This window comes from Haliaeetus albicilla, chromosome 1 (assembly GCF_947461875.1).
Source record: "Haliaeetus albicilla chromosome 1, bHalAlb1.1, whole genome shotgun sequence".
Lineage (NCBI taxonomy): Eukaryota > Metazoa > Chordata > Aves > Accipitriformes > Accipitridae > Haliaeetus > Haliaeetus albicilla.
Window position 1 is genome coordinate 55,309,654 of NC_091483.1, and position 22,742 is coordinate 55,332,395.

Here is a 22,742-nt window from a genome sequence, read left to right on the forward strand (position 1 = left end):
AGACATGTCTTGCTCCCTCCAGGAGTCTCCTCCAGCCACTGGACTGCATACTTCTATGGAGACAGGGCATTCCCTGCCTCTTTTCTCAAAGTGGAGTGATAGAACAGAAAAGAAACGAGCTTCAGAGGGCCAGAGAGAGAGAGAACAAGCAAGAAAGCACCTCTCTATGTTGCCCACTAATGTGGGCATTCAGCTGAAGGAATGAGGCATTGGCTCCAGTCCTTCCAGAAGAGCTTAAATATTTTTATCCAGTCCGTTATAGCACTAAATATTCAGGGGTGGTGGGAACAACTGTACTTGTTATTTTATGAAATACCGACATCTTCACTCTAAAGTTACTTGACAACTATTGGCATTTGCTAACTCTGAATTGTAAGAGGAGTTTAAGAGCTGTATACTTTCATACCAGCTGTGAGAATAACTAACATGAACAGACCCCCTCTTGAAAAATAAAAGGTTTCTCGAGTAAACCAATCCAATAACTGTTGCTAGAATGCCGTATCCTATATGAGCAGAGACAAACCAATGATTCATTAATACTTCTAGCTGGAAAGGTAGGGGCTGTTATCCTGTTGATGAATGTAACCTCCTATCTCTCATTAGAGCACAGACTGGAAGCAAGCCCAAGTCAACCTTTATTATTATGATGAGTCATATGCACTGTGGCAACTGTTCAGACCTCCCTGGAGCCCTCCTGGGCTACGTGAAGTAAGGGGCAGTCCAAAGACCTGATAGCCTCACAGACCAGTCCTGTTCTCTGACTATTACAATCACAGGTAAGCTCTGCAGTCTTAACCGGGGCTCAAAAATTGCCAACTCAGCAGCAGGGCAGCCTAACAATAGCCAGCCTGGGGAGGTGGTGGTGGATCTGTTAAGGTCATGAACAAGTGCATGCATTTCCTGGCATTCATTTTCTCCACGCTGCTGGCTCTGCTTTTGAGAACAGCAGGGGACAGAGACTGACAATGATCCAAACCTCTGAAATGCTCAGAGAGGGAGTGAAGGTCAAGTTCAATTACTTCTTAATTGATAAGCAGGGAGCCAATAGCCAGGATATGGGGACAGGGCAACATGCCTGCGTGTGTCCTGCACCCCAGGCTTGCTGCTAATGCCGGCCTGTCTGCCAGAGATGTTTAATGCTGTTCCAGCCCATTTTTGTAGGCTGACGCTTTGTTACTCATTATCAGGTTTCTCATTAAAAGGACAGCATCAAGTTTTACTCTTTAATCCATTTTCTGGGTACCTAGAATGTCCCTAGATATTAACGCCATAGGAACTACGCCACTTGTACCCTAAAGTCTGCCTTGTACCTGAAACCTGAGAAATGCCACCTCAAAAATAATTCAGTTAAACAAGATAAAAGTTATACAGAATAAAAGGTGTTTGTACTTCTTGCCAAACATCGCTGTATACCCAGGATATTAGAACCCTGCACAAAGATTAAGTTTTATATCAGATCTTGAACAGAAGTAAAAATGTTTTAAAAAGCTATGTTCAGTGGAAAGGAAGATTACACTCCAGTAAAACTAAAAGTAAACATTTTGCAAGGGCAGGCAACAATAAGATAGCTCATCTTTTAGAACTAACCTTTTGTCCTCTGAGATCTACAGCTTAGTGTCGTGGGAATACAGAGGCAAAGAAAAGCATGGAATAGTGAAAATCAATGAAAATTTTGTCACTTAGTAGTCGCTGAGTTAGACCAATGTTGCACATTTTGAAAATATCTTCAGAAACTTATTGCTTAAACAAAAGTAATAAATCAGGTTAAAAATCCAAGCAATCCAACAATGTCTCAAAACCACATTACAGAAATTAACGTGCTAACTCTAGAAGCTGTTGAGGTTGAACTTGCAGGGCATGAAGTAGCCACAAAACCCTTTGAGATCACCATCTTTTTAGGTTAGACCCATTATTTTTAGTAATTCCTACTTCATTTATAATTTTGTTAATCACTACAAGACAGCTTGAATGCAAAGGAGAACTAGGAGCTGGGGGGAACTTGTAAGACAAATTCCTGGCTGACAACAGATTCTAAAATGAGCAAGCAGCAAAAGTAGGGAATGAGGTCAGACTGCCCAGTCCCACTACCTTACTAGCTTGTTGGGACGGGGAGAGGAGCAAACACTGGTAAAGATAAAAAGTACTTGTAACTTAGTATTAAAGTGTTTGGTAGCTGCTCTACCAACTTTGATGTAATACTGAAGTTTTAAAGCATATAAAGAAAGACTTTTTAAAGAAATGTGATCCCAAAGCCTCAGAAACTGCCCCCACATAAAAGAGAGAGGTAAAATAACATAGTAATACTCCAGTTACAAAATGCTAGGAGGAAAATTACAGGCAATTTCAGTCCCGTTGCTATTTTCTTTACTGCTTTGAAGGAATGCAGTAGATTACCTGCATTAGAGAGGCAGGCTTAGAAAATGGTTCTCTTTTACAGGCTGCTATAGTCTCAAGGGCTTTAATCCTTTGGAAATGTCTACGCAGCAAAATAAAGGACACAAAATAGCATGGTAAACCTCCACAAGCTTTTATCTTGCTATTACAGATAACAATAGCAGCAAAAACATAGCAGGTAGAAAGGGCTTTCCACACCAGCATGTGTCTGTAACATTCATATAGAGCCCCAGGGTGGTTTATATTTGGGTTGCTAGTTTGTGCTCCAGTCTGTGTCAGTCCATCTTGTGTTGTGTAGGCATGTTTTCTGCCTTACAGGCAGCAGACTCAAATGATAACGATGCCTAATTAATGGAGCTCCCCCTCACCTAACTGAAATCTGAACAGGCTAGGGACAAAGCTGATGATTGCATGCAGCATCAAATGGTATCACAGACAGTCAGCAGAAGGTTCATTTTGCATATCACATCTGTTTTAACTGTGATACCAAGAGAACGGGACCTGTTAAGAAAGATCTGCAGGGAGGAAAGTTCTCAGAACACAAAGACCCATCTAGCTCCCTGACTAGTACTTATTATTGGATATTTGGCAGCTTGTGTCTCTATGGGTGATGTCTGAATACCAAACCATTTGGGGAATGATTGGATACAACAAGACCAGAAATGGTCAGTGAAACTGTTTTTCTTTAGACTGTCTCAAATCCAGCCTAGTAAGTAGTGACCAGAAGGTCCGGTTAATATCTCCCACCTATTGTTTAATTTATTTTTAAACAATCATCATTAAGGCTATTATTTGCACTGTGGCAGGTGCTGCACAAATAGGGCAAAGCAATAGGAGAGCCTGGTGTAAGGGGAGGAATGAAGTGGATGCCAGTAATTTAGGTTAATAGGCACTTGAACAGGCTTTGGACAAGGAAGCAAGGCACAAAATGGCATATCAGTAACACCAGAAGCGGCAGCTTGCTGTGTCCATGCCTTGTCAGTCCAGTAGCTATCACTTACCTGACAATTATACAAGATCCAGCTCAAGTTCATCACTGTCAACATAACTCACTGCAACACTGAATCATTGCACTCCTTGCCCCTTTCCACACCAATACCAGTCATCTGTATGTTGATTCCCTTCAGGAACTGCACTTTATACATCACTAATCAGAGCTAGTTGGAAAAAAATGGGTTTTTCTCCACTGAAGAATAAGCTCTTTCTATCAAAAATCTAACCTACATACCTTTCTTCCATTTCTGAGATACAGCTTGTCCAAAGAAAAATAAAAAAAAAAATGTTGAGGAAAATGTTAAAGTGGTTTCTTTCCACTTTATATAGTTGAAAATGATCTGATCAGGAAAAAGATTCTGATCTGCTAGTAAGGCCATTGACTGATTTAAGTAAAATTTCCAATCAAGTTGCAGAACACAAGAGAAAAGAGTCTTATCTTATCCCACTTGTTCCATCTGCTTGCCATTGCAATGGCATGTTTAGCCTGCAGTCATCTCAATGCAGAAAAAACATACCAAGCTAACCTGGATACTAGAAATGTGCCAACCCAAAACTCAGGGTAGGTTAGTTTATCCAAGAGATAAGGTACACGTCTGTGACTGTGACAGACACACCTTAAGTTGTGTCTGTGTAAGTCAGTCACTTTACAAGGATGCAACACATCTATAGTAATTGCTTTCTGTTGATAACCTCACTAGTGTGCGTTTTTCTAAAGAAAAAACATGCAACCTTTCCAGTTGAGAAATAACCTCCGCTTTTCCTTTTACAATAGCAGTAAAAGGGACCCAACAAGGTCACATAGTCCAACCCCACCACCCCCACCCCAGGCGGGAACAACTAAATTTAAACCATCTATCACAGGAACTGCTTACTATACTTTTCTTGTCTGCTCACACATTCTTTTTAAGCCAACCTTAACTTTTCTCTTTCAATTAAAAGAGGATGGATGATATCTTTCTTGCTCAATAGACTTCCTGCTGTTTTGCACTCTCTCTGTGTTGTTTTTGCTGGATATTTTTCAAAGTCAAATGCCCTTCCTAGAAATCTGGGCACCTTGTTGTTGGAGATAAAACTGCTGTCGGAGTTTGCTATTGACTAATGTGTGTAGACTGGGATTGATGTCATTTTTGTAAGAAAAGCAAGTGCTTGCAGGAAAAGAATGGGAATATATATTATTGTGGACATTGAGATATGCATTATGGAGATGGTATGTTTTCTGTTTCTTGTCTGATAATTTCCTTGATTTTCTGGGACAGATTCTCAGCTTGTATAAACACAATTTCAAGTAGGACTGACCCATGCCAGTTTACGCTAAGCAATAAGCTGGCTCTTGGTCTTGACAATGTACTTGAGCAACCTCAGATGAGAATTCACAATATTTCTCTGTAGCTCCAGCTGCACTGTACATGATGGTGTTTACCAAGAAAAAAATATAAACCTGAGGGAAAACACAGATTTTTTTCTAATACGTGCTACTGAGAAAACAGCAAAGACCCTTTTTTTGAAATAGAGATTTTACGTACAAAATGCTATGTCTCAAAGGTATATTTTGGCCAAAATGCTATGCTCTGATGGAACACAGAAAAGTACAGACCATGAGAAATCAGCTTTGATCAACAAATGTAGCCTAAACACAGTTATGACATAATTATGTCTCTACCATTCTCTGCTGCAAGGACTGTAGAGTTGTGGAAAGCCCTGGAATAGTAAGGGCATGAATATAAAATAGCCATTTTCTCATATTTCAAGTGATGCAGAAAGAAGTAACAGTCTATCCATTTTCACTGTGCAGCTTTTTAGTGTTCCTGAGCTGGAAAAAAAGGAAGTCTCCTGCCCATTTTTGACTCGTATGTATTAAACTAATTACTCTGCTTTTTAACAAGGGGAACTTTGTTCTCATAATTTCCAAGTTTCATTCCAACCCCTGCAGCTAATCATGACCACGGTCACTGATAATGAGTAGTAAATTGTTACAGTCCTCAGAGCCTGATAGGTACATTCCAGCCTGCATCATGTAGCCCTGCTTCTCTATACATTATTGTTCACAGATGGTAGCTGTCAAACTTTGTCAACTTCATATACACATTCAGAGAGTCACATCCGCATTCCTGGAATTTATGACTGCACAGCTCTCACCTTCTAAGGCCCTTAATTCAATAACATGTCACGTCCCTTCAGTCTCACCCTGCTTTAAAATACTTTCACCCACTTACAGGCCTTCCATTTAGAAAAAAACCCTCTACTGAGTTATTACAATGTAAATATTTTAATAGAATGGGGGGACTGGGGGGGAGCCTATCTGGCTTTAAACAGCCCCATTATTACGTTAAGATTGATGGTCAGGAGCTAATGGAGCATTTGCTTTAAAAGTTTATTTAACTACAGGGAAAGTGGATATAGATATGTGTATCTATTGACTGCCACATCACTGAGTCTTTGGGTTAACAGTACATAATATAAAGAGATATTTGCAGGGGCTTCATTGTCAAAAGGGTATTATTTAGTCCAACTTTGTCTAATATTTAAACTCCAAGCAAAATAAAAAAAAGGTATGAATAATTTCCATTTCATTTTAAAAGGACTTTTTTTTAAATGAGTAAATATTAGACTTCAAAGATTGATGTCTGAGGACACTGTCACTAATAACATGAATGAAAAAGAAGAAATTCCTTCTTTTGCCCGAACTGAGAAAATGAAGTGTAAATAAGTAAACAAGGCAAGTAAAGCATAACAAATAATTTAAAAGACATTTTTACTTTTCCTGCCTAACAATGCAAAGATGTTACCAGTAACTCAGAGACCATACTTGCTGCTTGTATCCCCCCTTCCTCACCGGGCTTTTCTAGCCAAGATCCTGTTGGCTCAGGAAAGGAAATCTGTAGAAGCACCTTTCCAGAGCTTTTGCACTTTCAAACTGCCCTTGTCTCTAGTTCATCCAAGGGCGTGAAAGGACTCAAGCAAGCTGCAGTAGTGGTCTGCAAGCTGACCACATCTCAGAGCTGGACACAAATCAGCCAGAGCTCTCTGAGCTGGATCTGCCCTTACATTTCTCATCTCTGAGCTACTCAAAGAGACAGGAAGTCATTAAAACTGAAGGAAGCTGGATTTTACTAGGACGTGCACTATAAATACTTCTTAAAGACAGAAAATTCAAACTGCCCACATGGCTGATATCAGAAATTAAAATCATTGGTACATAACTCTCCCCTGTCCCACTGTGTCCTTAAAGACAAGCCCTTACTTAAAGGCTTGGGTTTTTTTTTAATTTCACCTCTTCTACAAATTAAAAACACCCAAGCATCGCCCTGCTGACACCCGTGTGAGTGACTTGGCAGGAGTGCATGCCCTGTGAACAGCAAACAACGTTTCACCACTAACTCAGCAACCACACTGGCTGTGTTAGAAATTAAGGTAGTCTCATGCTGTGAACAAACTCAACTGAGTTTTCCTCCTACATGTCTTTCAGGCAAAAGTAATCCAGTTTCTATTCATGAATAATGCAGTAGGACATAGCTGATCTTGGAGAAACACTTCAATCACACCCCCACACCATCAGTAAGAGGAGAACTATGAGTAATGTGATAGGGGTTACTCTGAAATTCAGTTGCAATGCTGGAGTCTCCCTTCCCTCATTAACCTTTTCAAAAGAACCCTAAGACTCTCACCAGCGTCCCTAGTGGGAACTGGTGCCACCATTAAAGGTATGTAGCCCACATGCTATGTCACATTTATGGCCATCTCCTCTGCTGCTAATATCACTGTGAACCCATTGTTGCAGCAGTGATGTATAAGCCGGATGAAAGCTTTGTGAGGCTATAATTTATCCAGAGCTGGATGTTCTGAGACCGCAGCGGTGGTGACCTTGAGATCATGTCACAGTGGGGCTCCTTTATAGGTTCCCACACCCAAGAGTGCATCCTGCCAAGGTGGAGATGCAGCCTGGGTCAGAGGCTGGCTCTTGCGAAATCTTGGGAATAGCATTCTGAAAACGGCATGTTCTGTTGTCTTCCTTCACCTCATGTGAAAGGGTAACAATTACATCATTGCAAAATGCATCAAAGGATACTTCAGTACTAGCAACAAGCAAGCTAAAAACAGACAGGGATTTAACTTGAGTTGTGATTTTAAGTCTACACATTCTCAAAGAAAATGTGATAGACCAAGACACCTGGGAATGTAAGCAAAACAAAACAAACAGAAAAAAAAAAGAAAGAAAAAAAAGCAAAAATGCATCCACCCCATTAGTAAAACATTAACAAGGTGAGGAATGTTTTGATAGTCTGTGATTTCTGAGATTCTAGTTTGATTCCTTCACTGCCATAGCTCTTCTAAATAACTGGGTAAATTGTGTGCAGCCTTGCTCTATCACAGAGGAGATAAATAGATTCAAGACTCCCAAACTACTCAGATATCACAGTAAAAGTGGCTGCAAAAGGGGCTGTGTTATCACAGGTCTGGACTTGAGTCAGGAAAACATCTTTAGTCAGGAAAGCTCTTCAAGTCACCAGGAGATATGGTCTATTCACAGTGACACTGCCCCAGTGCTCTGTTGTTTGTCTCTGGAGAGCAGAAAGCTTTTCAGTAAGAGCTTATCTGGTTTTACATACTGGAAAGGGAAAAAAGCAATTTATAGGCTGTGATTTCAAAAAGGCTCCTATGTGTAGGTTTTTGCCATGGCAAGGCAATGTCTCAGTCTGTACTGCATATTTTCTAGTGCTTCAGGGCATAAAAGGAAGGAGCATTACTTGGCACACAACCTGGTAACAGAGCCACACCAACCATCAGCTGTGAAATCAGTTAGTCGGGCCCATTCTGGCTCTTACTCTTTTCTGATTTCTTGATAACCATTTAGCTAGAAGTACATGTGATGTCTGAGAAAAATAACCTCAGGCAATAATCTAACCTTCCTAGGAATATCTGTCTTGATCAGTCAGTTGTCTAAATGAAGGGACCCATGGATACCAATCACCCTTCTAGGTGTTGGTCTATCACCTGTAACTTTTGATGAAGATTCATGGTATAACAGGGAGTATGAAGAGCAGCAGTTGGTACAGATAGTGATTCAGTCCCACTGAATCATATCGGCCAAACTATTGGTTCATGTGATTTCGCAGTGACCTGTATTTGGGTGAGAAAAGTACTTCTCTCTTCCTATTAGTATGTTTTATTTGAACAGCTTACCAAAATGCAGACTCCCTGAGCACAAGTATGTGCAGAATTCAGCAGAATGTGGCTTGGATTTTAGCTGATAACTTAAGTGTTAATATATGACAAGTAATTACAACCCATACTCAAAAGAAAGTACTAGAAAAAATACATGACTTTTAAAAGAATGGTTATAATTGTTTCCCAAATTTAAAAAAGGGGGGAAACTATTAATTTGGTCTTACCTATGAGAAGAATTGCAGGTTATAGAGAAAAAAAATAAATCTAAGGATTGTAAGATTGCCTGGATTTAGATTTGCAAACTTTCTTCACTGTTGCAGGATCTGAACCAAATCCAAGTGTTTGAAAGCCACTAAAATTTACTCTTTTCAAAATACAAATCTAATCCACTCTAACTCCATGCACTGCTTGTTACAAACAAGAAGTCAGCTTTTTTTCCTGTTTATATATCAGTTACAGCTTAACTGGGGATACAGTGGAGCCACTGTACTGGCGACTTGCTGCTGATCTACACCACATTCCTTCAGGTGCCGATTAGAGTAGCCTTATCAGAAAGCTTTGTGCAGGTGCACCAGGGAATGCGCCACTCTGGCAGCAGGCTGGGGAGCATTCTTCTGCCGAAACATCAGGGCCTAATTACACAGCAGTCATTGGGGAACACAGACAACACAGGATTTCTGATCCAAAGTCCACAAATAATAGTAAAAAGCATTTTCTAATGTGAACAGAAGCGATTTTGCAAGCCATGTTTTTGCTTCACCTTGCCAAGAGACTTAAATAGAAACATTCCTTTGTTGAGCGAGCCTATGTGGAAAATATACAATTGAATCAGTAAACATTGAAACAATTTACAACCAGCTTGTAAAAAGTACAATAGGTACATGTTTTTTAAAATATATATGGGTCTGTACTACATAGTTCATTTTCAAAGTGTTCTGTACCTTGAACAGCAGGATTATGGATTCCCCTGTCTCACCAGGTGAAGAGGATGGATGAAGGTAAATAGAAGGAAGAAGACCTGGCAGGGGCATGAAACATTAAGATTTTGGAGGGAAGAGAATGTAAGCCAATCTGCTAGTCACCTTCACTTCTCTGCTGGAGCCTTGCTGGAGAAGGTGTTGATGGAGGTGAAGTATCACGTTAAAAGGCCAGGACTAGGGGAGACACCCCCAGAGATAGCTCTAGCAAGGGAGATGGGGGGGCACAGGAGGTTACTTGCCAGCTAAGAAGGAGCTGCGTGAGGAACTTGTTTCATGTGAGGAGGTGCAGGAAACATGTTTCCTTACTGGGACAAGCAATGGTTTAGACCAGAATTAGAGTAATTATCCCAGCAGCAGTTGCCAAAACCACTCCCTCTTCAAACTGGTCTCAATGTGATTTTCATCCAAGCAAACTGTATTCAGCACTACAAGCAGAAGCTTTCAAAAGCCTTGATGGAGCAGCATGTCCACTGTGCTGAAACCATCATGCCAGCAACCAAACACCCATTTCACATGCTTCCTGAGCACTACAGCCACCTAGCTGTTTGGGGGACTTCTGGGACAGAGCTTTTTCTAGTTGGCATATCAGAAGCAGAAATTAGTTTGGGGTTTTTTTCACTCACAGAATAAGGCATTTTGTTGAATGGCAAGGTAGCAAGGTTTTGCGATGTGATAATTTGTAGGACTGAAATGCTTCTAGGTAAGTAAGACAAAGAAACCTTGATAATAGATTAGTGGAATTTGATTGCTCTAACAGCAAGAACTTCAGAACATACTTGTTTGGCTGCTCTGATCTTGATTACATTATTAATGTGAAGATGATTCAAGTATAAATTAATTGCTCTTTAACAGTTGAATAAGGTATTCCAGGTGTACTGTGAGATATATTACTTTACATATTTTTAATAAATACATAAACTAGATTGCTTGGTTCATAAAAAGGCATGAGTACAGGAAGATGGGCATGGTGTTACTACCTACTCTAGGGAGCACAGGGTCAAGAGTTATCTACATATAAGTAAGCAAGGTGAACATTGTGTATTGATCTTTGCTCTGTGGTAGAAGGGATTTTGTTGCTATGTGCTGTCCTCCCAGCAAAAAATTGAGATTACCAGCATAAACTGGTATCCATAGGATTCAGCAGCAACTCCTCTGTTAAGCCTAGTGCTGAGTTATAAAATCAGTCATCCTTTGTGGCTCTTACTTTAGGTGAAGGATGGGAACTCTTCCCTCCTCTTCACCCCAGTCATCCTGTGCCGCCGGATGAGAAAGTTCACACTGTACTAGTTCTGAGAACAAAAGGAACGGTTCTTTTCACTAGCACTGACAACCTGATACCATTCACAAGCACTGCCAATTTAAATTAGGAATGTGGAAAAGGTACAAGAAGTTTAGGCAGCTTAACTGAACTGGCATGCTTATTGAAAAGGGCCTCTGGTACCCTGAATTTTTATGCAGCCAGTGGAGCTGCTAAGCCAGAACAATTGATCACCAGGAACACAAATGCAGACCAGACATGTTTCTTTCAATTAAGCATTCAGTAAGATTTTTGTCCTCCATCTAGGCATTCTAACAGCAAATGTACCCAGGTGTTATTTGTGAAATAGAATCATGATTTGAATATCGCCAAGCCAATAAGATCATTACCAGAAAGGTCACAAGCATCCTTAATAATAGCATGAATTGACCTATATTCTAGTAACAAAAGTCCTCAAAGGTATGATTTTTTGACCCTTTACATGCAGTTATTTTTGTGTCTCAGTGTTTCAGTATCAGCTGAAAGTCATCTTAAGTGTTACAGTATGGTGGCAGTTAAGTTCCCTGCTCTCATGCTGGAACAAGAAGGGAAGCTCAGTGGTGTTCTTTCCATTTACTTGCTAAATGTTTTATATGTAGAAAAGAATAAGTAAGAGGGTAGGCCAGTACAGTCTTGAATACCGATGGTGAAAGATTATAGCCTAATGATTTCAAAACCTCTTTAAAAATTATTCTGAGGACAAAATGTACCTGTATGCTTTTTCCCAGTATGCTGAGAGATTAGATGAGTACAAAACAGTGCATGGGATGCCTGTCTCCATAAAAAAAGAACCACCAGGCTCTGGCATAAACCTGCAGTAATTCTAAAATGAGATTGATATGGTTATTACTAGCAACTATTTAGCAAATGTCTCAGCTATCAGGTTTTCTGACTTACAAAATAAAGGCAAAGAGGAGAAAGCCACTAGTCTTTTCTCCACTCCCATCTTACCAACTTCACATTACTTCAGTGCTGATTATTAACCCTTGGTTTTAATGGTCGGTTTGGATCCTACACGGCCCCACAGAAACCTTGGTGCAACCCTCTGGATAATTTTCGTCCCTTGTCCCATTGCTTTGTGTAAGTTTAAGATTTTCAAAACTGAAAAAAATGAAGTCTAGGTTTCAAAATGAAATTTTATAATAATTTAATTTGGTTTTTTTTCCCTTAATTGATGATACAGTGAAGTCTTTTTGCTTTTCAGTGGTATGTGCCAGCATTTTGCCTCTCATTCTGTTTAAGCCTTTCCTCCTTTCAAGACAACCCATGATTTAAGTGTTGCAACTTGAACAAGGCAAGGTCTCTGCGTTGTACAAAATACCCTGGATTTGATACACTAACATTTCCTTCACAAGACATAAAGCCTTTTTGCTACAATTCATTAGGTTTCAAAAACCTATATATGACACTTCACTAGAATTTTATCATTTCTGGGACTTATAGAAGCTTCTTTCATGTTGCTGTGAATCAGGGTAAAGCTATCACTTGGTAAAAAGCAGCTCTGTTACCATATGCAGAGAATCTAATAATTAAGATGCCCTGAATAAATGAGGCACAAGTACATCTTTAAACAAAATGACACTTTTGACCTTGGGTAGCCAAGGTGTTTGGCTGTTGTACAGTGGGTATGATGAGGTAACGGATAACACAGGAAGGAACTCATTTTCTCAATACAGTAAAATCAGTTATTTATAGAAGTATGACTATAAGGAGACATATTTTTTCCTATTGCTTTACACACAATTCCAGCAGTTTAAAACAGTTGCAGAAAATCGCAATTATTATTGTTATAAAATCATTAATGCTATATATATCCTGTGCTGCTGCTGGATGCCCAACACTATAGAGAACAAGGTCCCTTAGGATATATCCAGACTCCATGCACAAACTCCTACACAAAATTAGGTCTTAGCAGATTAATTTGCATACTGCAAGAAGTCTAAATGCAATTTTATGGTGTTCCCTATAGGCTTATTTACCACATTCCTCTCTGCTACCACAACCAAGACTGATTCTATATAAATTGCAGTGGACTTTTTTACACTGCACTGATCACATCCCTTTAGGCTCATTTGTAGATTTGCAGCTCCAGGGAGAGAACAGCAAATAAACTCCTGAGTGAGGGAACTGTACCCTTCTCTTGCCCTACAAATGTCTTAGAGCATACTTTCACAGGTATGCCAACTGTAATGAGGCCCCATCCATTTCCATTACCTTCCTCCTCACTCCCTAACTCTTTCCTGAAGACATACTGCCCCACAGAAGCTGGGCCTGCTGGGACCTACATTCTTGACAAGTCCTCTATCTTTGTTCTGATTAATCTTGTGTAGCCATCCATCCCTGGTGCAGATCATGTCTGTGTGCATGTTTACATTAAGCAGACCTGCTCCAAACAGCTTGGAATCAAAAGCAGCAAGCAAATGTGGTAAAACTCCCAGCATTGTATTCAGCAGAGCAAACAATTCGGGAGGGCAGGGGGGAGAATTATCCAAGATTAAAAAGATCAAGTGAGCTTTTAGATCAACATTATTGAGTTGTTATGTAACAGACTTAATCATATGGCTTGTGTTTTAGACATCTTTTTAGTATATTATGATTGTGAACAAAGTATATTTCAGAATCCTAAACTATCAGTCTACAGACACTGATAACCAATGCCTTGTGTTGAATATCCCACCTCTTGCTAAGTTACAGATCAGAAAAGTGAGAGGTGTGTGAAATGTTTTTGGGTTTTATATATAAACTGTCAAACGAGAAGAAAGATTAGTTTGGCATCAATGCGGACCAGACATACTGAGTTTTACAAAATGTCTACATTTTGTTCTATGTTTTGTTCTGTTCTTGCCAATTTTATATCAGATCTAGATAAGTTTTGATCACCAACTAATTCTCATGTTGACTTTGATTTTGTAATTCATCATATATCAATACTTCATTGGTGGAACAGACTACTGAGCTTATGTTGTGACAAACAATATTTAACATCCTGGGGCCTTGGGGTTTTTTTCCCTCAGTTAATGGTTTTAGGGGACTGAAGAAATGGACTTCCCACAGTATGTGGCATTCAGTTAATGGTGTTTATTCAACTATTCCAAACCAGAGCAATCAAACCCAGCTACCAAGGTTCCTGAACAACATTGGAATCACAAACCACTGCATCTTCACTTTCTGCTTCCATTCTCTCGAAGCATTCACACAACCATGTCTACACTTTTCTTCAGTCCATGCCAAAAAATGTAAATCAAATTTGTGGTAGCTTTCCAGTTTCAAACTCAAATTGGAATTACAACACTCCTGTATGTGATGGCTATCAACTCTTTTTCAGCCATCTCATGGTGCTTCCTCAAGCTATCATTTTCTAAGTAGATTTGTCTCATTATTTTAACTCAATGCTCTATCTGGTTTTTAATTACAATTAATTACATACTGTTTAAATAGGATTTTCTTCTACCCCAGTGATGCTACCACAATGACACTAAAACATGCACACAACAGTCTGAGACTGTCCTTGTATACTAGATCAAGTGTTCCATACCCTTCTCTGTATGAAATTCATCTTTTCCTAAACCTCTTTACCTCAATGATTGTTTTGATATGCAGGTTGGCCCTGTAGTGTGTTACAGTCTATGGGTGTGAACTGTAAAGCGTGACTCTACCTCTAGAGCTGTATTTGAGGAAACAAAATTCAAGCCAGGAGTTAAGTATTACGTGGGACTAGCTCAGGTTCTTAACTACAGCATAACAAAAACAATTTCCTCAAATCAAGCTCCTGCCTACTAAAATAGTTCATATTTGCAAGACTACTTATATTGTGTGATGTATTTGATGATACATAGGGCATGAACTAAGGCTTCTTGAAAGACAGTCTACAACTATATCTGTGTGGTTTGTATTTCCTTCAGTGCCTACAGGGTAATTTTTCCTCTTGGCTTCATGATATGAGTATGGAATTACATTATCAACAGTTTCAGTGTGGTCAATCCAAATTGCTTGGCTGAACCAAACATGCCCTGCCACCTGAAGAGATTAAGGAATATCAATGATTTTGATTTTACTAACCAGCAGTGAGATTTGCTCTATTGACATTAACAGTAAAACTCTAATTTCAGAAAGACTGGAAAGAATCCAGTTCTGAATACTTCTGAAAAACCCTACCCTAAAAATCTTTATTTTAAATTACTTCAAAACATGCAATTTATAGATAATCTACCATAAGAAATTCTGCCAAAGTGGATCTGAAAGGCAGCTGGGAATACAAGCAAACAGATGATCCATATGATATTCTTACTTGGAGCTTTGAAATCTGACAACTGAAAATAATTTACTTGGAAGGAAAACCAATTCCTCTCCAACCCCTTTTCAATACATGAAATATTCACCTCTAATTTATTTTTCCACAGAAAATGGTAACAGCATTTTGCACTACTGGATTTTATGCAAGACCCTCTCAAGCAGTCCAACTTGTACTCAAATCTCAAGGCAATAAAAACATATATAAACTAGGTAAAAGTCTAACAGAATAAGACCAACAGCACCTAAATCACAGTCTATAACTACTTTAAAGATTCCAATTACAAATTGCAAGGGAGTTTTTCTCTCTGTGCTCACACAAACATACACAAAATATCGGGAAGACCTTCTTAAGGCAGACTCAGTAATAATACAATTACTCTGAATAAACACAAAAAGTGGTGAAATGGGAATAATTCATAATTAAACTGCAGAAGCCACAATGGAAGGACTGATCACTTATATGGAAGAATAAAGATTATTATTCTTAAAGCAAAAACAAAGGCAGTACATGAGAAACTGTATGAGTCAAGCTAGAAACTTGTGACACCCTGCTGAACAAGATCAAAGATGAGTTCAGGTTAACAGCATGAGGATTAGTGAGAAATGGTATAAATAACCCAACTTTATGTAACCCCAAACCTTCAGACTAGGCACCTGATAGCACAGCATAGAGCGGGAATGGCAAGGTGAGCTACTGAGATAAGAAAGAGGCAAGACTGAGGACAGGAACTCAAATCATTTTAGACATTAGGTTATGAATAGAAACCTCAGAAAGATAACTAAGGTTTGTAGAGAGGAGTGGGGGCCTGACTCTCTGCTGAAGTAAACAAGCACAGTTTCATTGAATTTCAGTGAAATTGTCTGTAGACCTACCCTACATTTGTGTTAGCATGCTTGTCATCCACCATATTGATTTACAGGTCCTAGTGACCTTCAAGTAATTTTGCATACCTTATTTTTGGAAATTTTAAAGCTACCTAGATTCAAGCAGCCTTTTCAAATTCTAATTGATAGGTCTCAAGCCAGACAGAGCTGAGAGAGAAGCTCTCATTTTTGTGTCATGCTACAGTTTACATGGAATGACATCTCCACTTAATAAAAAATGCAACAATTTTCTAAAAAAAAAAATTAACCAGTGGTAGTACCCTATCTATATTTTCTTCCTTATAGATCACGTTCTGCCCAAGGGTTACATGGGAGCTGTTACGAACTACATAACAAATGCTGTATCTCCGTACAGTTCCTGAAGTGACAGCAGCACTATAACTCATAGTGCTGTGAAGCAGTTTGAGATACATGGGATATTTAAGAGGGTATATAATATATTCACTATTTTTCTTTACCTTTTTATTTCCTATCCAAACCCTATATCCAAATATGGAGAGAGAACACTCATCTGATAGCTGAACCCGCATTCAGTTAACAGTCACAATTCTGGTCAAAAAGGAAATCCACCAGCCCCTCTCTAATGGCATAAACAGAGCTAATCAAGTTCTCAATGTTTTATGGTGAATTCTTGTCACACTTTCTTTTTCCTAGCAATTCCCAAAGAAAGTGAGCAAGTAGTTCAAGGAAAGAGTTTATAAAAATTGTGGACTACACAGTATATGGTGCATGAGCCAGGTGGTGCTAACTTCCTTACGGAAGTATGACAACAGCAGTAATTTTTCTCTTCCTGCTCACCTCTAAAACATGCTGCCTGTAGGCACGCAAAAAAGAAAAAAAAAAATCTTTGTGATTTTTAAATATCAGCTTAATACTGTCTGTAATTGTAAGTATTAATCAGAGTTACACAGACAGCTACAAGGCAGCGTTAATATTTTCCCATATCTTAAACTTGTGTTTATGTGCCTAATTTTGTAATTCTTTCAAATCACACACATGTATCCCATAGCATTTATTAGAAACAGTTGCTTCTCCATATTCTGTCAGTTTAAGATGGTTTTTTGTTTAGTATTTCTGAGAAATGGTAACAACATAACTTGAATACTATAATAAATCTATTGAGTGTCCATAAGTTGGTCGAAGGGAGGAAGCTCCACGAGAAGCGAAAATCATGGCTACCACAGAGGAGCCTAGAAAGAACATGGCAATCTGAGGAACCTGGTGTAGACCTTAATAGGACCAACCTATAGAAGTATCTTGACATGTTCCTTCTGCTTTGATTCACAGTAAACTGACACAGTCCAAGGTCTTGCAACAAGTCGGGTAAGAACAGATGAAATACTTACCAAGAATTAAAACAGATACAGTGATAAAACATACGTTTGGAAGGAAAATCAGAGTTACAGCACCCCAGTAGCAGTAAAAAAAGTCACCCTGTTACTTATTTGTATAATTAGTTTCCTTTAACTAACACATGGTAAAACAACGCTGGAGAGGAGCCACAGCAGTTGGAACCATCATTTCCCAGCTCAGACCAAGAGGGCAGATGGACCTAGCTCAGATCAGTGAGACTTCTCAGCCTTTACGTGACACGTGTGGGAATCAGACTGCATTGCTATTACATCTGCAACACTATGAAGAAGAAATGGCCTACAGTTAAGGTACCCAAACCTGGGATGCTCTCTCTCCAAATAAATGATATGAAAATACTGACCTGGCAGCATCTTTTTGCATAAAGTCAAAAACGATTTATGCCCTGCCATCAACGACACACAAACAAGGAATAGTGGACAGCTGACAGGATTGCAGTTGATGTGCAGTTCCAACAAATGTACTCATTATGCAGTATAGGAAGCAGCAATTGCTTGAATCTGGGAGGGACTTAATGTCATCTTATAGTTCTTGTGGTTGCTTTTTAATAATTTTCACATTACTGTTACTACAAAAACACATCATAGAATTAAAACATTTTTATTGCACATACATGAGTTCATTATACCTTTTTTTCTCGTTCCAGCTTTTCTTGATAGCAGGAGTATGTCTGGATGAAAATCCCAGATTTCATGTAAACCAGCAGAAGAGATTTTTTTATTCTTTTTGGTTTTAAATTACTTTCTACTTATTTCTTTTTATCTTATTCCTTCTTTTTTTTTTTTTTTTTCCCCCTTTTACACCACACAACAGAAGACAGAGAGGCCATAACCTATCTGCAAATTGAAACAGCAGCAGCAAGGTCTAAAAGAGAGGTTTTGAGGAAACCCATGGGTATCTGGAAAAAAAAAAATCATGGTATGTCATAGCATCCCAGCAACTCTAAAAAGCTTGTGTCATACTGGACCTGAAATCAGTATCTTGAGTCAGGGTATGTGGGAGAGAATACATTATTTCTGGAAACAGATTGCATCCTCCTGTATGCTTTCCTTGGCTTTATTTCCTTCTGGTTACTTTACCAATAATGTATGTTGCATGTATTTTATGTTTACACTTCAGAGGGAAAAAAAATATAAATGAAGTGATGAACCTAATAGGATCCATTACTAAAATCCTGAGAACATTACAGTTAGCAATCTTTTCAAGTAGCTCGCAGATTTTTTTCTGTAGAGCTGCTATTGATTTTCCTTCACTTTCCAAACTGCATAAGATAATTTTCTATTTTTAAGGCACAGATCATGATATAGCCAAACAGAAGCTAGGATTTCATCTTCCTACACCATCTGTAATAAGACTTAATGGCAGGAGCACTACTGAAATCTAAGCCAAATTCAATATTACAAATTAACTTCATGTAATCCCTTCACTTACCAGGACAAAGTCTGAAAAACACTCTGAATCATAGGCCACACACCACCTCTGTTTTGGTGTGCAATATGCCACTGAGAAAGAAATAAAATGACCTCATCTTCTACCACATTAAACAAACTGGAGATCTGCATAGCCTATTGTCTCCAAACCCACACAGTGCTAAAAAGCAGGAACTCCCAGCATCTTTTTCATCCCCTGGTTTTGTGCACACTACTCTTCCTAGGCCTCTGCCTATTTCCAATTATTCCTGCTCATGATTTTAATTTCAGATCTTTACATCAAAGTCCACTGAGCAGAAAAGGCCCCCTTTGCAGCAATGAATGTCAGTGAAGGTCACACAGCTTTCACCTTTATTTAGATAAGCAAAAGTATTGATGTGTGGAAAAATCCAATGCAAGTTGCACCTGAAACCAAATGTAGGAAGTTTTAAGAAAATGTGTTCTATATAGATCTGATATCTAATGACCATAAAAAGAGGATTCTTCCATCTCATAAACTAGTTTTGTAAGAAGCGTCTGCCTGCATTGATCCAAACCAGAATATATGGGTTACACACTCACTGTTTCTTAGGTACAGTGCATTCTGCCTATATTCTCACCCTATGAATTAAAATCATGACAATGTTAGAGTTAGGTTTATGACTTTTTGTGGCCTTTCATTAATCAATCATACTTACTGATCTTCAGTGGGAAGCTTGGAGGCAATACTCAAGTAATAATGGCTACTTCTTGTCCTAGCTATTCTTTTGAGTTGATGGTTAGTCGCCAACATCTTCCTTATTTTTCCTCATGCCTTCCCGTAATGTTAGTTGTATCCAAGGTTCTTGAGTTCATGCAAAGAGCAAAATAGCAGCAGAGTGAGAATATAGGCTGAACGCACTTGTACCTAAGAAGATACCTGCCTCCAGACTTTAGATTCTTAAAAACAACACAGGACAAACCCTGGAGATCACGAATCTGTGTTACTAAGTAGGAGTCACACAAATTCTGATATTGCCAAGCTCCTCAGAACTAAAACTCTTGGGGAGTACCAGACTTTCAAGGTGGTCCCCCAGCAACTGTTCCCAATTAAAAAAAAAAAAGGAAGAATGAGCATTTTTGTGTCTTGCCAGACCCTTGCACAGAACACATAACAATGTTGTTGCATGTAGCCCTGTGTACAGAAAACAGTCCAGGGCTTAGCACGTTATTCCCAAAGTACATGTCATTCTTCAGCTTTTTTATCTGCGTTTCCTTTGATCAGAGTCTCAAGAGTTGTAACAACTTACTAAAAGGAAGTAGGAAATATCATGCTTTTCAACTGCTAGAACACGGAATAGATATGAAAATATTCTCCCTTCTGACAGTCTTCAGTCTTGCTGAACAAATTTAACATTCTTGCAGATTTAGTCAATGAGAAGCCAAAGCAGCATTCCTGAATTTGCAATCAATAGCCAGAATAAACAGATATGTACAGATTAAAAGCTATATTATAGCTTTCCTCCATCCTTGTTTCCCCCAAAATCATACAATCCCTGTTGTACAAACCATACATACAAAAATTTATAAAATGACAGAACTTAGCTTAATGTCATTTAGCCTGTAACAAGGCTAGTTAATACAAATCTGTGATGATGTAAGCCAACTAGTTAACCCTTGACTATTCTCCAACAAACCTGGCTATTTTTCTTCCATTAGTCTTCACTTTTCCAATGAGTAATAAAAAGGAAAATTGCAATGTTATAACTTCATTTAGAGGATAGCATTCATACAAACCAGCTTTCTCTTAGTGAGCTGCACAGCCCCAAGCATACAGTCCCACAGGGTGGTGGTCAGGGTGAATGAACTAATTTACAACAATAAAGTTATCAGATTTAGACTTACTTTGTACTCCTAGACTGATACTAATCCCTTTGTTTTGCTTCACTACTTTAACATATCATAAAATTAATTAGGTGAATGATTCCTGAACTGTCATGTAATTCCAAAAAGCCTGACGATAGAATACAACAAGTCAAAGTTAATTGATAAGAGGTTTCTTATTATAGCTACTCATGAGAAGTCATAGAACAGAGTACTCTCAAGTGACTTATCTTTCCAACCAGTATTTTTTCAAATTGAGCCTTCAGCATAGAATGGCCCCAACTGAGTGATAACAAATAGTCAAATGTAAAAAGTCATAAGCCTTATAAACATATGAAATAATTTGATACTTCTTTAGTTTAAAATACAAACTGTACTTTGATTTTGTATTAAACCAGTAACTACAAGTCATGTCAAAACAAAGTAAAAATTAATAACCCAGTTTAAATCTGTCCAATACTGAAGCAGCAGAAAAGCTTAAGGAGCAATATGATAAAATAATATTAAAATATCTTCAAATTGATCAGGAGCAAGCAGTCTGCAAAAGAATTAGCAAGCCCCAGAAATGAACAAGTATGAAAGGAGCCTTTGAGAATTCGAAGGCTACATCACAAAAGCCAAATGAATGATTTGTCTGTGATAAAGATTACTTTCCCAAAGTTTTAAAACCCAGGGATGAATGAACAAGGACCTACCTGAAACATTTTAGAACAAATTTGTGAATAAGGACCAAGTCATTAGAATTTAATGGTATTTTTTATCACCAACTGCACAGCATGAAGTTGAAGAGTAGTAATGCCTCAGAAAAACTGAACAAACAAGTCTCTGAAGGAGTCAGCACCTAAGCACAGAGCCTGACACAAAGGAACACTATTTTAGAAAAGTCTTCAGATATGTCCTTCAAGGGTATGACAGCTACTGTGAAAGAGAAGGGACCTTTAGTGTACTCCTAGACCATTAATTCAGAAAGGAGAGGAACAAATAGTTTCAGAAGCGAAAGGATTTCAAAGCTGTTTTCAGCATCAATTAATGTGAAAAAAGCAGAATATTCTAAGCTAATCATGGCTGCAGACTCCCAGAAATCTTGATTCTGACAAGATCCTCATGGACAGAGCAGCAGACAGAATTTAACACCACTTCTTGCATGACTAATGAATCTGGGAAGGAAGAGTCCAACCCTAATTCTAAAATAGCTTCTACTCACCTTCTGAAAAGTTCTGGAAGTGTAGACGGCTCACTGAAAACATCATCCCAAGCTATCAAAAGTAAACAAGCTTACTAGTCAAGGAAAACAGGAGAGAACATTTAGAAATCTACCTATGCCGAATACCATCAATTAGTGTTGAACCTAAGAAAAGCAAGATTTAGAAAACCTGCACAGGGCAGCATAGATCACATATGAAACCACACTCACATAAGGCAAGTCTGAATAGACTAAAGCTTAATCCTTCAGCAAGACTGCAGAGTACAGAGGTCTATAAAATGACTGACAAGGCTTGTAGGAAAATGATTCATTGTTTCTCATAACAGGAACTAGACAGTTGTCAGGTTTAATATGAAGAAGATAAAGTACTTTTGTATACTTCAAATTTAGTTTCATCTTATATTAAAACACAATCCAGAGGACAATAAACACTTAGGTAAGCCTAGCAAGCTACAAATGTAATAGATCACTAAATACTCACCCTGTTTAGCATATGTTTAAGCAAAGATAATCACCAGAAACACTTCTTGGCTAGATGCGCATTAAATCTGACCAAGTATGTAAAAGAGTTTGGTCCTAAAGCTGCACTAACTCACTTTCCTGTGCAGACAGTGGGGAGTGCCTGGCAGCTACTTCTAACTGTATTTTATATTCTTGCTTGTGCATTCTAAGGAAGCATTGGCTAGTAATAGGATACACATAAATCAACCTCATGTTAAGACCTACCATTGAGGAATAAGTTATTAATATTTACTTAGACATAAGCAACTGAAAAGCACATACAAGCTTTCAATTGCTCAAAAATATCGATACCACTCTTCAAGGATCTTCACACTAGTTGTTCTTTACATGGAATATTGCAACATTTTCCTTTTTATTTGAAA